This window comes from Ursus americanus, chromosome 20 (genome assembly GCF_024610735.1).
Source record: "Ursus americanus isolate L20-20 chromosome 20, mUrsAme1.1.p, whole genome shotgun sequence".
NCBI classification, from domain to species: Eukaryota; Metazoa; Chordata; class Mammalia; order Carnivora; family Ursidae; genus Ursus; species Ursus americanus.
The window spans coordinates 33,655,898-33,676,779 of NC_142146.1; the positions used below are offsets into that span (position 1 = coordinate 33,655,898).

General features: G+C 37.4%; 1 protein-coding gene across 3 annotated transcripts in view; it reads left to right on the top strand.

Moving 5' to 3' along the window:
- Window positions 1-20,882, top strand: part of NCK1 (NCK adaptor protein 1) — an 87,290-nt gene that overhangs the window by 14,400 nt on the left and 52,008 nt on the right. The gene's annotated exons all lie outside the window — the stretch shown is intronic.

Below are 20,882 nucleotides of genomic sequence, written 5' to 3' on the forward strand. Positions count from 1 at the left end.
CAAGCAAGTTTTTGTTCATTTTTGTTTTGTTTTGCTTTGTTTTGATTTTTGGCCTTAGATCATGATGATCTGAATGATGATCTCTGTGCTTGCAGTCATTCTAGCCCAGGACCTTTTATTTTATTTGTTTTATATAATCTCTTTGCCAAATGTGGGGCTCGAACTCACCACCCTGAAATCAAAAGTCACATGCTCTACCGACTGAGCCAGCTAGGCTGCCCCAAGGGCCCTACTTTAAATATGAGCAGACAATCAAGGATCACTGGGGTTCATTAAGAAAGCTTTTACTATAAGAGACCAAAACATTTTTTTTTTCAGAATAAAAAAGAATTCTTGAAAATTAGAGCATAATAATAGAAAAAATACTCCATAGAAGAAAGGAAGTTGAAGTAGAGGAAAATATGGAAAATAGGTTTTAAAAGATAAAAGGTCAGTCCAGGAGGTCAACTTCATCTAACAAAAGTGCCAGTGAGAACAGAGAAAAGAGTGGAGAAGAAATATTCATGAAACAAGAAAAATCCCAAGTTGAGGAACATCATTTGGCAGATTGAGAGGCCCTTGGGTATTCAGGAAAACAGATGAAAATAAATGCATACTCTCGATCTGGGACTAGTCAGAAAAATGGAGATCATACCACCTATTATAACAGAATTTAATATAAAGAATTGTTAGGCATGTTGTGGATTGAATTGTGTCACCCCAAAAAGATGTGTTGAAGTCTTAGCCCTCCAGCACCTCAGAATGTGACCTTATTTAGAAAGAGTCTTTACAGAGGTAATCAAATTAAAGTGAGGTCAGTAGAGTGTGCCCTAATCCAATATGACTTGTATTCTTTAATAACAGTGGAGGAATCTAGATAGAAATTTGGTCACAGATAGGCATAGAGAGAAGGTGGCCATCTACAAGCCAGGGAATACCTGAGGCTACCAGAAACTAGGAGAGAGGCCTGGAACAGGTCCTTCCCTAGGGCCTTAGGGAGGGCATTGCCAGTGCCCTAATTTTGGACTTCTGGCTTCCATAACTGTCAGATGGATTTTTGTGCTAAGCCAGTGCAGTTTGTGTTTCTTTGTTACAGCAGCTCTCAGAAACCAATACACTAGATAATTGGAGAACTGAAAAGGCAATAAGGGAACACATAGGTATCATAGGGATAGTAACTATAGGAAGTAATTACTAGCCCCAGAGAAGATACTAGGATTATTTAGAAGCATGAAGAGTGGCCCCAAGGAGCTGAAACTTAGACTTCTGCCTGCTCAGAAAGTAAAAGTATTTTAGGAGACTTGATGAGGCTGGTCTGTGAATGGCAGGAAAAACACAAAAGCAAAAAATTGCTAACTGGAGCCAACTGCTCCTGCTGGAATCTTTGTTATTGCGAGTGAAGGTTGTTGGTTGATGGTTGATGCTGACCTGAAGGAGTATCTCCCTGTTCCTTCCTTTAGTCTTCTAATGTCTTTCTTGTGACCCTTACATGATTCTCCAAGTCTAATAGGGAGTCAGCTAGCAAAGGAGAAATGTGATTTACAGGGTTCCACCCCCCCCAGTGTTTCAAAGCAGAGTAGAGAAGTAGGTTTGAAACCAGGGATGATAACTAGTACACATAGACACTGAGGTATATCCTGAAAGTTTGAAATACACAAGACAAAGAAGATCCCTGTAAACTTCCAGAGGTGGGGGAAATGGGTCACATTACAGAGATTGAGTATTCTCAGCTGCAGCCTCAGAAGCCATAAGATAGTGAGAAGTGCTCTTAAAATCTGAGGTAAGATGATTTCCAAGCTAGAATTCTTTTCCCAGCCATTTTTAAAAATTTTTATTTTTTAATTATTTTTTTAAAGATTTTATTTATTTATTGGAGGGAGAGAGAGAGAGAGAGAGAGAGAGAGAAAGAAGGAGCAGAGAGAGAGGGAGAAGCAGAGTCCCTGCTGAGCAGGGAGCCCACCGTGGGGCTTGATCCTGTGTCTCCGGGATCATGACCTGAGCTGAAGGGAGATGCTTAACTGACTGAGCCACCCAGGCACCCCCCCAGCCAAATTTTTAAGCATAAGTTTAGAGTGTAGATGTTTTCACACATGCACGGTCTCCAAAAATTTCTCTTCCTTACTTCCTTTTTCAGAAAGCTATTGTGTGATTTGCTCCACCCGCAAAAGGAAAGAGAAAACCTCCCTAAAAGAGAAGGTGAAAGATACAGAAAACAGGAAATCACATTCTCGAGAGACAAAGGGCATCCCTAAGGTCATAGTAAAAAGGACTCCCCAAATGCTGATTATCTGATAAAGCAATAAGTCCAGATTTGAGCAGGTGAGGTGTTGCCAGTGAAAATCAATAGACAGTGACATCAATAGAATACCTGATGGACAGTGAATACCTTTAGGACAGTGAAATCAATAGAATACCTGATGTCTGTATATATAATTTAGGCATTTGGCAAAAAAATTCGAGTTGAATTAGTGATATCTTTCATTTGCTTAGTTTTTTATATTGGCATTTTAGAACTTTGTCCTGGAATTATTTCTCTCTTGTACTCTCTCATAGGTGATCTCGTTCAGTCCTGTGATTTTAGATAGTATTGATAGGTGGATGCTTCACAAATTTGTCTCTAGGAAAGATCTTTGTACCATTTTATATTCCCACTAACAGTGCACAGAGATACTAGTTTCTCCAAATCCTTACCAACCCTTATTTTTTTTTCTCTCTCTTTTTCTGATAGTAGTCATCCTAATGGATGAATATAGGGTACTAACTCATTCTGGTTTTTATTTGCATTTTCCTAATGACTAGTGATGTTGAGCATCCTCCAAGTTGTCCATTTGTATAATTTTGGAGAAATGTCTACTTAAGTTCTTCGTTGTTTCATTGGGTGGTTGTTGAGTCTTAACTGATTTTTAAACTTCTGTTGTTTTTTTTCCTTTCCTTTTAACTCATTCTTGATAGGGCAGGCAGAGAAATGTTTTTAAGGTTTCTGTATTAGTGATGATATGCTAACAGCCCTAATAAGCAACAAATCTTAGTAGTTTAACACAATGGAAGTTTATAATACTTTCTCACATTAAAGCCCAGTGTATGTGTGTGATGGAGTAGGAGTTGGGATACCTCTGTTCCATGCAGTCATTCAGGGACACGGGGTCTTTTATCCTTTTTTTTTCTTTTTCTTTTTCTCTTTTTCTTCTTTCTTTCTTTCTCTCTCTCTTTCTTTTCTTTTCTTTCTTTTCTTTCTCTTCCTTCCTAGGCTCCACATCCAGTGTGAAGGCCAATGTGGGGTTTGAACTCAAAACCCTGAGATCAAGACCTGAGCCGAGATCAAGAATTGGACACTTAATCAGTTGAGCCACCCAGGTGCCTCTCCTCTGTCTTTTTAAGTCATCACTGTTATCACCATGTGGCTTTTGGGGTTGTTTTGAAAAGAGAAGACGTTTTGGAAGAAGTTTTTAGGCCCAGGCTGGAAGTGGCATATATCACTTTCACCCATTTTCCATTGGTCAGAACTGAGTCACCTGATCCCACCTAACTACGCGGGTGGCTGGAAGATGTAGTATAGCCATATGCTAATGAAGGAGAGGGGAACACAGACCTTAAGGAGCACTAGCAGTCTCTCACGGTATTTACTGGATTAGAACTCTCCTGCTTAAAACTCTTAAATGACTTTTTTTAAATGCATAGAATAAAATTGGCCTGTGTCTGTTTCATCCTTACTTTGTATCACTTTCTCCTTTATTATTCTCAAGCCACATTAGACTAGGTGATTTTCAAAAATATGCCAAGCTTTTTCCCTCATAGAACCTATGTGTTTTGTGGTTTCCTTTGCTTGGACCACTCTAAATATTTACATTACGGCCTCCTTTTCATCTTAAAATGTCAGCTTAAAAATCCATCTCTTAAGTATCTAAAGTAGCCCTCCTGTTCTCTTTTTTGAAAGCACTATGTTTATCACAACCTTTAATTTTTTATTTGAACATTTTGTTTGCTTTTGCTCTGCCCTCTTCTAGAAGGAGAGGTCTCTTTTTCTCACTGTTCTATCCCTCTGCACCCAGTCAGTACTTAGCATATGCTAGTCATTTTGTTAAATATGTTGTATGAATGAAAGACTATTTAGTATACATAAACTGAAGTAGAGAGACTAGAGTGAATAATAACCAAGAGCTCTTATGGTAATTTAGATGAATTGTTGAGGCTTTGGGTTTTAGTGGATGCAGTATTGGTAGAACAGAGAAGAGTGAACAAGGGACATTTCAAAGGAAAATCCAACACAAATTGCTGTGTGACTAAAGCAGGGATGATAGTGGTTTATAATTAATAGGAATTAGTAAGGAGGTTCGAAGAGTTGGCTTTTTGGAGATAATGATGGGTTAGGGTTGATGCATGTTGAATTTGAGGTATTTGAAGTAGAAATGTTGAGGAATAGTTTGGATTAGAGAACACACTTGGAATTATAGATTTGGAAGTCAGTTATCAGTAGTGATAAGATGAAGCCACAAAAATGGATGATCTTGTTGAGAGAGAGGGTATACATTGAGAACAGATGACTCAAGGGGAGAAAAAAAAAGGAGCCACACATGGAGACCAGGAGGAATGGGTGGAGAAGAGGGAAGAGAACAAGTTGAGTATAGGCTTAAGGAAACCAGCAGAGAGTTTCAGGAAAGAGGGATGGTTGGCTTGGCTCCTTCTAGTATGGCTATTCCTTGTGATATGTATTTGAAGGTTCTGAAGTGTTACCTTTCATGAAGGTTATAAAATGGTGATACTAATATCTGCTTCATAAGATTGTTGTGAGGAAAAGCACTTAACATACTTAGTGCACTGTGTCCAGTAAACACTTCTGAAGTGAAATATAGTAAGACAATACAGTTAGGGATTAAGGAGGTATTAAGTTAGGCATTAAGGAGTTTGTAGTGGGAGAAGAGGCTTCTGGGCTTCTGTATCAACTTTTCTTTAGAGGTATGTTCTTTTTAAAAGTTACAGTAAGTTAGAATTGTACTAAAAGCTTATATAGAGATAACATTTATAAATTTTTATTGAAGTGTTTTTAGTAGGAATTTTCTGATCTGAAAGTATGCAGAACCATAGCAAAACAATGACAGTTCATCTGTTTATGCTTCTTAACCATATCCTTCTACTGAATCTTATTCTGGAAGCATTTATTATGCATGTGCCCCTTTGAAAGTCATTGTCTTTTAAAATAGTTTGAGTAAATTATTATTTAACACTGAAATGAAATGAGAATATGAAATTGGAAGCATAGTTTAATATGTCAAATTGCATTAACATCAACTTAAAGCATTTTTTTTTGGTAGTGGAACTTGATTTTGGATAGTATGGAGAAATTCCAGTTGCCACAGGCTTCTGTCTCCAGGTAAACAAGTATGAGAGTCATTAACACAAGGGAAAGTGGGAGCTTTCTTGCATTCCTTTTTATTCTTTTTTAAGTTTGGTCATCTTTTTGTTTAGGGAACTTCGGTGGATTAGCTGAGTAGAGTCTGGTAATGGTTCATGTCTTGTGTGAGAAATCATTTTTTTCTAAACATCTATTATAATGGAAAAAAATAAGTTATGTTGCCTTTCTCATGGTCATTAGCAGTGTAAGAAAGAATAGAACTTTGAAATTAGGGATAAGGTAAAAAGACAGGTAGGTAAGGAAAGAAGACACAAGGGTAGAGAAAAAGAAGTTGAGAGATAATTGGTAAAAAGAGCTACTTAAGTTTATCTTTCCCTTGTATCAGGTTTCAACTGGCAGTGAATTAACAGTTGAAATTGCTTCGTCACCCAAATGTCTATCAATAGATAATGGATAAAGAAGATGTGGTATATCTATGCGATGGAATATTATCCAGCCATAAAAAAGAAGGAAATCTTGCCATTTACAAAACATCAGTGGAGCTAAAGAGTATAATGCTACGTGAAAAAAAGTCAGAGAAAGACAAATACCATATAATTTCACTTACATATGGAATTTAAGAAACCAAATAAACCAGCAAGGGAAAAAAAATAGACAAGCCAAGAAAACAGACTCTTCTCTCTTGAGAACAAATTGATGTTTACCAGAGGGGAGGTTGGTGGGAGGGAGCGGGTGAAATAGGTGATGGGGATTAAGGAGTGCACTTTTAGTGATGAGCACTGGGTGATGTATGGAATTGTTGAATAACTATATTGTCTACCTGAAACTAATATTATACTGTATGTTAACTATACTGGAATTAAAATTAAATAAATTGCTTTGTAAGTAGCATATAATTGGTGACTTTTAGGTTATTTGCTACTTGGGAGAGTCATAAATTCCTGATTGTAAAATTCAGATATAATTATCACTGAATTTATATCCATACAACCGGTGGTGAAATTTTTAACATTAGGTAGGAGGGTAAGGGTGGGAAGGACCACCATGTAGCAGGTACTGTACTAAGTGTTTTATGTATTATTTTGTTTAATTTTCATAGCTACCCTGTAGGTAGGTGTTACTGTCACACAGATAATAAATGGCAGAGCAAGAATTTAAACTGTGGTGTTTCTCTTCTCTTGTAGTTATCTTTTATTCATCCCTTTGCTTTATGTTACAGTTTCATTCAGTCACTTGTTGGCTTAAAGAAAAAAAAAGCTCTATTGAGATATACTTCACATACTCTACAATTCACCCATTTAAAGTATATGATTCAGTGGCTTTTAGTATTTTCAGAGTTTTGCAACCATCATCACAATTTAGAACATTTACATCACCCCCTAAAGAAACCCCATTCCTATTAGTCATCACTCTCTAGCCTCCCCTACTCCCAGCCCTGGGCAGCCATTAATCTATTCTCTGTCTCTGTGGGTTTGCTCATTCTGGACATTTTACATAAGTGGAATCCTATAATATGTGGTCCTTTGTGACTGGCTTCCATCCCTTACCATCTGTTTTTAAGGTTCATCCATGTTAAAGCATGTATTAGTACTTCATTCCTTGTTACTGCTGAATAATATTCCATTGTATGGATATACCACATTTTATCCATTCATTAGTTGATGAACATTTGGGTTGGTTTCTCCCTTTTGACTATTAAGAATAATACTGCTATGAACATTTATGGTTTTTTTATTATTGTGCTAAAATATATATAACATAAAATTGACCATTTTAACCATTTAAAAATGTATAGTTCTGTGGCTTTAAGTGCATTCACACTGTTGTGCAACCATCACCACCATATATGTCCAGAACTTTTTCATCTTCCTCAGTGAAACTCTGTCCATTAAACACTTAAGTTCCTATTTCATTCCTCCAGCCCCCCCCCCCCCCACCGGCAACCACCATTCTGTCTTCAGTCTCTATGTATTTGACTACTCTAGGAACCTTACATAAATAGAATCATACAATATTTTTCCTCTTTTAATTGGCTTATTTAACTTAATGTAATGTCTTCACAGACATACACATGTTGTAACATGTGTCAAAATTTCCTTCTTTTTTAAGGCTGGTAACATCCCACTGATTGTATATGTCACATTTTATTTACCCATACATCTGTTGGTGGACACTTGGTTGCTTCTGCTTTTTCGCTATTGTGAATAATGGTGTTCTGAATAAGGGTGTGTAAATATCTACTCAAGACCCTCCCTTTTTTTTTTTTTTGGCTGGGTAATATAATTCTGCTTTTGATTTTTGGGGGGAAGGCTAAACTGTTTTCCATAGTGCCTGCACCATTTTACATTCCTACCAGCAGTACACAAGGGTTCTAATTTCCACATGTCTTCTAATACTTATTTTCTGTGTTTTGATAATAGTTGTCCTAATGTGTGTAAGGTGTTATCTCATTGTGGTTTTGATTTGCATTTTCTTAATGATTAGTGATGCTAAAAGTTTTTTTTGTGCTTATTGGTCATTTGTGTATCTTCTTTGGAGAAATGTCTGTTCAGGTCCTTTACCCATTTTTTAATTGGGTTGTTTGGTTTTTTTGTTGTTGAGTTATGAGTTCTTTATATATTCTGGATATCAATCCCCTATCAGATATATGATTTGCAAATATTATTTCCCATTCCACGATAGTGTCTTGATGCACAAAAGAGTTTAATTTTGTCGATGTCCAGTTTATCTGTTTTTTGTTGCCTGTGCTTTTGTGGTCGGATCCAAGAAATTATTGCCAAATCCAGTGTTGTGATGCTTTTGCCTTGTTTTCTTCTGTTTTATGCTTGCAGCTTATTTGGGTCTTTGATGCATTTTAAGTTATTTTTGTATATAGTGTAAGGTAAAGGTTCAACTTCATTTTATGTTTTTATGTGAATGAATATATGTTTTCATTTATCTTGGTTGTATAACTAAGAGTGGAATTCCTGGGCTATTGGGTAACTTATGTTTTAGCCTTTGAGGAACTGCTGAACTGTTTTCCAAAGTGGCTTTACCGTTTTACATTCCACCAGCAGTGTATGAGGATTCCTGTTTCTCTATTGCTTTTTGAATCCAGACCACAATACCTTCTGACTGACTTATTTCAAAAATTTCTTTGGCTGGCCTCTTTGGTGATAATCTCACAAATTTGTCTTTCTCCAGTCCTTTTTCACCAATTCTTAATGCTGTTCATTGTGTCATAAAAGATTCGAGATGAAAGGAACTATAATCATGGAAGTTAAGCCATTCATTTTTTAATTGATAAATAAAATTTGAGGAAGAGATTTGACCCAGTTGTAGAGTGACATTGTCAATACTAGATACCCTACTATGAATATAGCTTTCATTTTATTAAATCATCATGTTCCCCATTTATGTGTCTAAAACTCTTTACCTGTGTTAACTAGATCTCCTTCCCATCACCTACCCTAAGTTAGTCTAAAAGCAAAGAGTTGTGGTGCAGGTAATTTATTTGGCAGGTGATTCTAGGGAACAAGAATAAGGGACCTGAGTAAATGAAACAGGAAAAGAAGAAAAGCCAGTACAAGAATGTATTATTGAGTTACTCACTGCTATGGTAACTAGGGCTCAATCTTAGTGGAAACTTCTGAGGATCTAGATGCTCCTCCAATTGTTTACTTATGGATGGACAGGAAAAACTGTTATCTGCTCTTGTTCTCCATCAGTTCACAGTTGCCCTAGTGGCGTGTAAATTCTTTCGCCTTCCTTTCATCATTTTAGGACTCCACACAAGAGCCAGACAAGTGGATTGGTTCCCCACGGTGTGTTACTTCATGGTCTCAAAAAAGCACAGGGCGGAAAGCAAATGGAATTCTGCATGGGAAATAAGTCAAAATTTACCCGGAAGCATTAGCTTTAGCTTATGACAAGTGTGGTGGTCAGAATAATGGTCTCTCAAAGATCCTAATCCTCTAAACCCATTGATATGTTACCTTGCATCACAAAAGGGATTTTGTAGATAATGAGATTTTCTGGGGTTATCTGGGTGGGCCCGTTGTAATCACAGAGAGCTTTATTTTATAAGAAGTAGGCAGGAATATCAGTCCAACAAAGAGATATGATAATGGAAGCAGAGGTCATGATGTGGCGTGGGGCAAGGAATACGGGCAGCCTCTAGAGGTTGGAGTAGATAAGGAATGGATTTTTCCCGTAGAGCTTCTGAAGGAATGCAGGCTTTGATTTTAGTTCTGTAAAACCTGTTTTGAAATTCTTATCTCTAGAATTTTAAGATAACAGATTTGTGTTGTTCTGAGCCACTAAATATGTGGCAATTTGTTACCCAGCAGTAGGAAACTACTGTTACAGCTAGCATCAAAGGACAGGTAGACAGCATGAAGATGAAATATAAGAGATTTCTGATAGAATCTACCTCTTGCTGTTGGCCTCTCCTTTGATTCTAGCTGTATTAGCTTCCTACTACTATTTAGCAAATTACCACAAATCTACTTCTTGCTCTGCTCAGATCTGCTTGGACTCTACATTAATTCTGATCCATCATTGAGTCACTGCAGGCTCTTCAACAGAAATTTAAGACGGGTTAGTGGTGCAAGCAAGTGCTGCCTGCTGCTGCAACTGTTACTGAAGCAGGTAAATATTCATCATTTCCTTCTTTCACCACCCATTCTAGATTTCCCTTATGTTAGGCCAGTAGTGCAGCTGCTTTAGGTTGCTTGTGACTTCTAGACTTTCATCCGTGAGGGATTTGAGCCCTTAGTTCCCTTGCCCTTTTTGGGCCATAGTTGCTGCAATTTCCTGTTTATCGTAGTACCAAGCAGGGAAACACCCTGAGCTCCAGACAGACTGCTCCCTACCCCAGTTGTGTACCACTCCTAATGATAATGAGTGTCCGTCACCACTGCTAGTGTAGTTTTTCCTTTCTTTGCCTGCTTCTCTTGTCAGCATGAGGAACCCAAAATGACCGAGTAGTGGTCATACCTTTTAGGCTCAGTGGAACCCTCAGTGTGTCCTCTGGTGAAAGCATTACCTTTAGGACCTCTGATACAGGAGAGGTTTTAAATCGTTGGAATGGGAAACCCAAATTCCACAAGTGAGTTCCTGGGATTGATGGTGAAAAGAGTCAGTCCAACTTCTATGCCTTGGTTTCTGGACTCATGCATTCTAGATATTAGGGATATACCATCATAGCCATTGTTTCAGTGCATATACAGCATCCTAGGAGACCAGCAAGGTGACTGTTTAGCTGAACTTTTCGTATAACATTCCATCATTCTGTTAAGTCTGACAGTTTCCTGGTGATGTGATATGTGGTAGGACCAGTGGATGCCATGATCAAATACTTCACCATTAAATAGAACTTTTGGTTTGGGGTAATGTCAAGATGGATTTTGGTAAGCATTTTGAAGCTATTGGATGATGGTGCTGGGCAGAGGTACTAAAAATGTTGAGGGACACTTTGGACAGGGAATGCAATCCCATTTAAGTAAGTGTAAATCCTGCTGCCTTTCAGAGTACAAGAGTCCCAGTCCCATCATGCCACCTGTTCAGCTCTATGTCTGATAAGTTGCTGTTGGTATTCTGCAGTGATCCTAATCCTGCTAGAAATTAGTCAATTTTAGTAAGACTTTTTTTATTATATTTTTCCAAAGTAAGTTGATGTTTTTGATAACAGGGAATCTGATGAACAGGAGTTTTAAATTTTAATATGGTCAGCTGATATTTCATTTATAAGAAATTCAAGAAGAGGCAAACTATAGTGACAGAGAGCCCATCAGTAGTTGCCAGTGGGGAGAGAATTGGCTGTAAAGGGAACTTTTTGGGGTGATAAAAATGTTTTAGAGCTTGATTGTGGTATAGGTTACAAAATTTTATACATTTGCCAAGACCCATTAAACTCTACACTTAAAATCAGTATAGATTATGTCTCACAACTTACTTTAAGGAAAGAGGAGGATTTAATGTACTCATTTGTTAACCTTTTCCAATATTAGTTTATTTTTCCTTTACAGTTAATTTTTGATTTCTAGGTTTGAGAAACTCTTCTTCCCTTCTCTGGGATTTTTTTTTTTTTTCTGATTTTCCTATTTTGTTAATTTCTGTTCTTTATTTTCCTTATTGTCTTGAAATATACCCAGGATTTGTTTTAATCATGTAGAGTAAGACAGAGAGTGGAAATGACTGTCAGAAGGAAAAAGGTTTTACTCACAGTTCCCTTGGGGAAGCACCAAGGTTGGTGAGGAAGCAGAAGGAGCAAGGGAAAAGCATGTCCAGAGCCTTTATTGTGGTTAAGTGAGAAGGAATTGATGAGGCAGGATAGGCAAGCCTGAGCAAGTTGAGGTTTGGATAGTTTGAATAATTTATAGTTTTGGGTGATATGGGTGGTCTTTAGTTTTCTAGTACCTGACCCCAGGATTAGTTAGAGTAGTGGGCATACCCGTTTGGTATGTGAGAATTTTTTGGAAGCAGATGTTGGTTAAGGGGTATAGGCTTTGGATAGGTTGATTGTGTATCAGATGTGCTCTCAGGCAAGTTGTTTCCTATATCTAGGAATTAGGTGACCCTGGGAAGGACAGTCCCTCCTTGGGTCCCAAGGGCCCTGCCATGTCAGACCATCATAAATACAGAAAAATTTTAAAAACATGATTAATACACTTAGGCTTTCTTTTGCTTTACTTGTTTTTTTCTAGTTTCTTGATTAAAAATGTTAATTAAGGGGTACCTGGGTGGCTCAGTCAGTGAAGGGTCCCAGTTTTTTATTTCAGCTCAGGTCATAATCTCGGGGCTGTGAGGTCAAGCCCTGCATTGGGCTTTGTGGGGAGTTTGCTTGAGATTCTCTCTCCTTCCTCTGCTGCCTCCCCCCCCCCACTTGCCTACGTGTGTGCTCTCTCCATCTCAGATAAATAAGTCTTTAAAAAAATGTATTAAGCATATTCATGTTTAATGTTTAGTTAACAAGTGCAACAAGGTTATAGTTGGAGCTGAACTGCACATTTTGATAGTGTAGTACTTATATTGTCACTCTATAATTTCTGTTGTGATTTTGTTTGTTTAGGAGTCCATTTTAAAGTTTCTAAACATCTAAAAATGTTTTATTGGTAATTTCAACATTATATTGTGGGCAGAGTGCAGTCTTAGGTATAAGTTCTTTGAAATTATTTTTGAAAATGTTCAAGTGTACTTGAAAATAATTATATCCTTATTTGTTTGTTTGTTGGAAGATTCTCTATTTCACTGTCAGATTAAGCTTATTAATTTTGCTGGTCAAGTGTGCTATATCCTTATTGATGTTTTGACTTCTTGATCTATCAGTTTTTAATATAACTAAGGTAGAAACTCATGTAGTGGTTGAAGATTAATTTTTTTCTTGTAATTTTAGGGGTTGTATTGAATCTGTAGTTTGCTTTGAATAGTATTGACATCTTAACATTCTAACAATTTTAAGTCTTCCAGTCTATGAACATAGGATAGTTTTCCATTTAGTTATATCGTCTTTTCTTTTCTTTCCTTTTTTTTTTTTTTTTAACTGAGGTTTGTTTGTTTTTAGATCAGTTTTATGTTCACAGCAACGTTGAGGGGAAGATACAGAGATTTCCCACATACTCCCTTACCTCATACATGTGTCGCTTCTTCCATTATCAGCATTCCCTACCAGAGTGGTACATTTGTTACAATTGATAAACCTACGTTAACACATCATAATACCCAAAATCCATAGTTTACATTATGGTTCACTCTTGATATTGTATACTTATGTTGTCTTTAATTTGTTTCAGCAGTGCTTTGTAGTTTTCATTGTACAAATCTTTCCCTTCCTTAATTGAAGTTATTCCTAAGTATTTTATCCTTTCTGGTGCTCTTGTAAATGATCAAGTAGTTTAATTAATTTCCTTTTCAGATTGTTCATTGACAGTGTTTACTAACATTGTTAGCGTTAGAAATGCACCTGATTTTTGTAGGTTGATTTTATATCCTGCTACTTTTGCTGAATTTACACCAGCTTAATTTAGATAACAGAAAAACTTTGCTCCTATACAGCTCCATTCTCACCCTCTTTCAGTTATTGATGTCACAGAAATACATCTTTAAATATTTGTATGTCCAAACTAGACTAATATTTGTGTCATTTTTTCAGATTTTATTTATTAGGGAGAGTGTGCGTGTGCGAATGGGGGCAGGGGGTGAGCAGAGGGAGAGGGACAAGTAGACTCTGCTATGAGTGAGGAGCCTGCTCTGGGGCTTGATCTCACAGCCCTGAGATAATGACCTGAGCCAAAACCAAGAGTCAGATGCTCAACTGAGACACCCAGGCTACCCAATAATTGAGTTTTTTTTTTTTTTTAAAGATTTTATTTATTTATTTGACAGAGAGAGAGACAGCCAGCGAGAGAGGGAACACAAGCAGGGGGAGTGGGAGAGGAAGAAGCAGGCTCATAGCGGAGGAGCCTGATGTGGGGCTCGATCCCATAACGCCGGGATCACGCCCTGAGCCGAAGGCAGACGCTTAACCGCTCTGCCACCCAGGCGCCCCCAATAATTGAGTTTTTTAATGCATTAGTCTCTTACATTGTGTAGAAAACAAAATGTAGAGTTATAAACCAAAGTTACAATAATAGCAACTTTAGACTAATGTGTTTTTAAAAGTTGTTTATTAGTGTCTTAAGTCATATAGAAAACAAAAAGTAGACTTACAAACTGAATTTTCAGTAATTCCATCTTTTATAATTGCTCATGTATTTACCTTTATTGAGATCTATGTTTCTTAATATGACTTTGAATTATTGTCTGGTATCCTTTCATTTCAACTTAGGAAGTACTTTACATTTTTTGTAGGGCAGCTCCGGTAGTAACAAGTGTCCTCTGCTTTTGTTCTGGGAATGTCTTAATTTCTTCCCTCACATTTGAAGGACAGTTTTGTTGAACGTTGGATTTTAGTCAGCAGTTTTTTCTTTCAGTATTTTGAATATGTCAACCCACTGTTGACCCTCGAACAACATGGTTTTGAATTATGTGGGTCAAATTATATGCAGATATTTTCTAGTACAGTACTATAAGTATATTTTCCTTATGATTTTTTTTTCTTTTTTTTAAGAAAGGGAGTGGGGGAAGAGGAGAGGGAGAGAGAGAATCATAAGCTGGGCATGGAGCCCAATGCAGGGTTCAGTCTCACAACCCTGACATCATGACCTAAGCCAAAATCAAGAGTCGAATGTTTAGCAGACTGAGGCACCCAGGAACCCCCCCTTGTGATTTTTTTTAATAACATTTTCTTTCATCTAGTTTACTTTAAGAATACAGTATATAATACATATATAAAATATGTGTAAATCATCTATTTATGTTATTGATAAGGCTTCCGGTCAGCAATAGACTATTAGTTGTTAAGTTTTGGGGAAGTCAGAGGTTGTACATAGGTTTTTGACTGTGCAGGGGTCAGGGCCTCAAACCCTGCATTGTTGAAGGGTCAGCTGGACTGTCTTCTATCCTCCAAAGTTTCTAATGAGAAATTTGTTGGTGATCTTATTGAGGATCCCTTGCGTGTGATGATTCATTTCACTTTTGTTGCTTTCAAGATTCTCTCTTTGTCTTTCAATATTTTCACTTATAGCATATCTCAGTATAGATCTCTTGAGTTAATCCTACTTGGAGTTTGTTGAGCTTCTTGTTTTGTTTGTTTGTTAAAGATTTTATTTTTTTAAGTAATCTCTACACCGAACATGGGGCTCAAGCTCACAACCCTGAGATACAGAGTCTCATTCTCCACTGACCTTGCCAGTTAGGCACCCCTAGCTTCTTGGCTGTTTAAATGCATGTATGTCATCAAATTTGGGACATTTTCAGCCATTGTTTCTTCAAATAATCTCTTTGCCCCTTGAGTCTCCCTCTTTTCCCCAAAATATCTGTTCGTTTTTTTCCTGGTATCTCACAGATCCTTCATTCTCTGTTTATGTTTCTTAGGTTATTTTCTTTGTGTTCTTCAGGCTGTTTTTCAGTTGCCCTGTAACTCTGATTCCTTCTTTCACCTGTTCAAATCTGCCTTTAAATCCCTCTGGTGAGTTTTTGTTTTTTTGTAATTGTACCTTTCAGCTGGAGAATTTCTAAGGTTTCTGTTTCTTTAGATATTACTATTCTGTTCATACATCATTTTCTTTACTTTCTCCACATCTTTCTTTAGTTATTTGAGTATCTTTAAGGTGTTTGTTTAAAGTCTTTGTTTAGTGGGTTTGTTAACTGGTCTTTCTCCAGGATGGTTACTGTTGGTTTTTCCCTTTGAATGGGCCATTCATTCCTGTTTCTTTGTAGTGTGTGTATGTGTGTGCGTGTTTGGTTGTTGAAAACTGGATGCTTGAATCTAATAATGTGGTAAATCTGAAAATCAGATTGTCCCTCTTCCCCAGGGTTTGCTGGGTTTTTGTTTTTATTGTCGTAATCTCTGTGCCAGGAGTCATTTTGAGGTATAAACTTAAGCTTTCCTCAGATCCTCACTGACCTTGTGCCTTTTTCTGAATACGTGTGGTGATTTTCTTAATTCCCCTATTACTAGTTCTTTATTGTCTAGCTCCTGAAAGGAGAAAGTTAAAAAAGGCACCAGCCCTTTAGATTTCCCTCAGCCTGAGAGGGAAGCGGGCTTACATAATTGGTGTGTGTGTGTGTGTGTGTGTGTGTGTGTGTGTATGTGTGTGCCCATGCACACATCAGCGACTGCCTCTTTGTCAGCACCTCAGTGATCAGACACATCATGCAGCTGTCAGACATAGGTCCCTGATATTTGGATGACAGAATCCTTACTGCTCACCTTAACTCCTGCAAGCTGCTCTTCGAACTAATGCACAGCTGCCTGGTATGTGTCTGGGGAGTGGAAGATGTGTAGCCATTGCTGAGCTCAGAGCTGAAATTAACCACAATTTATAATCCAAGACTTCCTCTGGAAGTTTCAAGCCTTGAAGTAGACTCCAGAGTTCTAAAATAGTTAGACAAGATTCTGCTAGTACAGTTGTTGTCTGGGTGGGGAGACGTTATATTTTATGGCATGGGGAAATGAGAGTTGCACTGTCCCCATGCTGTGTGTTTTCTTTTGGAAATATGTACCACCTGGAGCAACATTTTTAAGAGATACAATAATTAAAGTCTATTAAAGAATAAGGACTGGAATACCAAAGGATTAAGATGATGAAAAAATTAGAAAACACTGTACAAATCTGGTTTTATTTAGTCCAGATAATTTAAGGAGTTAGTTTTGATATCGATTGTAGTTTTGATAAAACTCAAGAGACTTTATTGATATAACCTGATTCAGTTCTCTTATTTTACAAATAAGAAAATGGAGTTTAAGTTGATCTGACATTCACTGACTCATTGTTAATGGCAAGGCAGTTTAATGGCAACCCCAGTTTGTTAAGCATATTTTATTTATAGGAGCAGTGAAACAGGACTAGGACTAGAGTGAGGCAAGCAAGTTGCCTAGGGTACAAAATTGAAGGAGGCAGTCACTCTTAGATGCAGACCCTGCACTTGTAAGATCCTTATTTATCAGAGTAATATTTGAACATGGTTTAAAATGTCTAATAGTCCTAGGAGACACCTCCTAGCCCTGCAGATTACAGATAGCCTGAAGAAGCTAGATGGAGTGATGATGGTAGAAGAGAATTATCCCTTGAGACCTAGCCCTCAGTATGTGGTAATATATCAGTTTGCAAGTACCTGTGGAACATTACCTCACTTTTTCTGAGAAGAGTGTGGGGTCTTCTGTCTTTAGGCCTAGATTGGTTCCTGTACTCCTTTTTTCCTTCAGTCAGATCTCAGAGCCTGTAGTTTCTTCTGTGCTTTTAAAGCTGTTTTTACCCACAACCCCTTGGGGGTTCTCTAAGCTTGGCTGGCGAGTTAGAGAATATAGATGTACCTCTCATTCCTTCTCCTTTACGGCTCATACAGACAAATATGGAAATGATTTAGAGGTAATAGTAACAAAGACATAAGAAATTAACCCAGATGTTCTGCTTTTACTGTCATGGCCTCTTTTCTCTAGTTTCTGACTTCCATTTTGTTTTTGAGGGTACAGTCAACCTAGTTGAGCTCCATTCCCCTTAGGTAAAGGACATGTTTGTTCATGAGGTATTTACCCCCAGCACTTAGGGGTTAGAGGCAGTCTAGGCTGCATAAAACCCCTACTTCCATGTCTCAGGAAGATAATTTGTATTTCCCAGAACCTCAGTGGATGACACATGGAATATACAAGCTGTCCTCTGAATATTAGTGGTTTCCTTTTTTGCATTACCCTATGTGAGGAGAGGAGAATAAAACCAGAATGTACAGCCTTTGTCTTAGAACTAATGGGTATAAAGTTGTTATGCTGCTTCTCTGGATCTGTCCTTTTTATACCAGGTACCTAACTTGCCTCCTTAGGACCATTATTTGTTCTTTAGGACATTGGAGTTCAAGACACGCCATTTGTTTTTGTATTACATTTTAAAATAGGTGGATTCTGGGAACTAAGAGTTTATAAGGTGAAAAGACAGGTGGTTTTATTGGCGCAGTCAGAAGTAGCTAAATGTATATAAACAGTAGTAGTACGTTGGATCTAGTTTTAGTTTACAGATGCAGTTGGCTAGTTTGTGATGCTGATGGGAGCAGAATAAATGAAATACAAATCAGCATTACAGATGAAGTTATATTAGCAAGAAATAGAACTTTTCCCACTAGCATGTAAGTTCTTTCAGGACAGATTTAGCTTTGTACGCTGGATAGCTCATACTGTGCCTCGCACATAATAGGGCCTAAAGATAAATAATAAACAAGTTGAAAGCTTGGTAGAATCAGTTTGGTTGTTTATAAGCTCCACATAGTGTTCAGTGTTAGCTTTCGTTAAACCTGTTTCAGAGCGTTTACACACACACACACACACACACACACGAGTTGTTAAATTGGGGAATATCTATACTTGCTAGTATTTGGGTTTCCTTAATCTCCATCATTTTTTTTATCCTTTATTTTGCATTTTTCTTACGTTTGAAGTCTCTTGTATAGAAGTTTCATTTTTCTTTTAAATTTGGTACTCTAGGGGCATCTGGTTGACTCAGTTGGAAGAGCATGTGACTCTTGATCTCAGGATTGTGAGTTGGAAACCCATGTTGGATGTAGATATTACTTAAATAAATAAACTTGAAATAAATATAAATTTGATACTCAGTCTCTTCAGGTACCTGTTATCATATATTGGCCCTATTTGTTTCAACAGAAAAGTAATTTTGGTTTATGAAATGAAATATCCAGAGATAGATTCTGGGTTGAGGAATAATTAGATTTGGAGGCTTTAAAAATGGAATCTATGTGCACCTCTCACCTTCATTGTCAAGTTCTGTATGGTGACATTTATTCTGCTTTCAGGTTTAAGTCTGTTGGGAAAAGAGAAAGTACCTTCCCAGTAACCCTGGTGTACATCCCAGGAGTCTTTCTGAATGAACAACTTGAGTTTTCATCACTAGTCACAGAAATTAAAGGAATTTAATATTCTGATCGGCCATGCATGAATTGCATATACTACCCCTGAGATCTTGGAACTCCACCTAAGGAATGTCAAAATATTGTTGGGGTGGGGATGGTGAGGATAGTTTCTGAGGAGGTCGAGACACCATTATGAAAAGAAGAGAAAATGGATATTGGTACAGCTTAAAAGTCAGCTAGCTTTTTAACATTTTTTTTTTTTAAAGATTTTATTTATTTATTCGACAGAGACAGAGACAGCCAGCGAGAGAGGGAACACAAGCAGGGGGAGTGGGAGAGGAAGAAGCAGGCTCATAGCGGAGGAGCCTGATGTGGGGCTCGATCCCATAACGCCGGGATCATGCCCTGAGCCGAAGGCAGACGCTTAACCGCTGTGCCACCCAGGCGCCCCAGCTTTTTAACGTTTTGATTGACTTAATACTGATTCTTAAGGGATCAGTGAGGTTTTCTAAATTTTTTAAATTATCAAAGTAATATATGCATGTAGATTGAAGTTTCAAATAGTGCTAAAAGGCCTGATAACAAAAATAGCAGTCCTTTACTCTCCTTTTTCTACCCCCTTGCCTCAAGAAGTAATCACTTTAAACTTCTTTGAGCTCTTTCAGAAGCAATAGCTTAAAAGTTGAAAGTGATTACTTCTTGAGACAAGCAGGAGGAAAAAGGGGGAGGAGAACAAAGGACTGTTACTTTTGTTATACGCCTTATAGCACTATTTGACATTTTAAACTATGTTCATGTATTACTTGGATAAATAAAAAACATAATTGTTAGTATTACCTCCTGATTCATTAATTTTAGACATCTACTGATTTTCTGTTAAGATAAATGAGGGTATGTACGTATGTATGTATGTATTTATTAAGTAATCTCTACACCCAACGTGGGCTTGAACTCACAACCCTGAGATCGAGAGTCACATGCTCTACCTACTGAGCCAGCAAAGTGCCCCCATTTATTTTCTAAATCTATTTTCTTTTAGCCCCATTGTCTTTTTTTTTTTTTTTAAGATTTTATTTATTTATTTGATACAGAGAGAAAGACAGCCAGCGAGAGAGGGAACACAAGCAGGGGGAGTGGGAGAGGAAGAAGCAGGCTCCCAGCAGAGGAGCCTGATGTGGGGCTGGATCCCAGACCGCCGGGATCACGCCCTGAGCCGAAGGCAGACGCTTAACAACTGAGCCACCCAGGCGCCCCACAGCCCCATTGTCTTTATAAAATTGTATATTCATATTCAACATTTTTATCATTATGACTATATAAGCCTAACATATACTGTTTATAATTATTAAATTGTCTTTCTTGTGTAATTTATTTTTTATGAAATTTATAAGAAATTTATATGGTTAGCATTTAAAATTTTCTTCGTGATCTTTGAATTTGTAACTAATCCTTCCCACGCTCTCCAGTGGTTCTATAAAATTTGTATTTGTATATAATTCTTCACATAGTCCTGTCAGATAATCTTATCAGTTTTTTTCTTTTTTTTTCTGGAATCTTACTCCAAGTTGGACTATTTATTCTGATTTGCTTCAGATCTTAATTTACTTTTGCTAGCATTCTGGAAATTCCTTTTGCCTTTCTTCATTGGTTTTCCTGCTTCTTAGATCCTTTGTCTTCTTTTTCTTGTTTTACTCCTTTGTTTTGGTGGAACATATCCTCTGATTGTTTCTTAAGTCAAAGTGAATTGGAATTACATATTTTGAGAATGCCTGTCCGAAAATGACTAGTCTTCTCTTACACTTAATTTTAATTGGTAGTTCGGCTGTATTGGGGAGTTATCATTTAAAGTGTATGGAGTTTCAGTTTTGCAAGATGAAAATTGTTTGTGAGATGGATAGTGGCGGTGGTTGTACAAAATTGTGAATGTACTTACTTAATGCCATTGAACTAAACACCTAAAAATGGTTCAGATAATAAATTTTATTTGCATTATATTAGTTAGCTAAGGCTGCCATAACAAAGTATCATGGACTGGGTAGCTTAAACAACAGAAATTTATTCTCAAAATTGTGTTTGCTAGATTCTAAGATCAAGTTGTCATCAGGGTTGGTTTCTT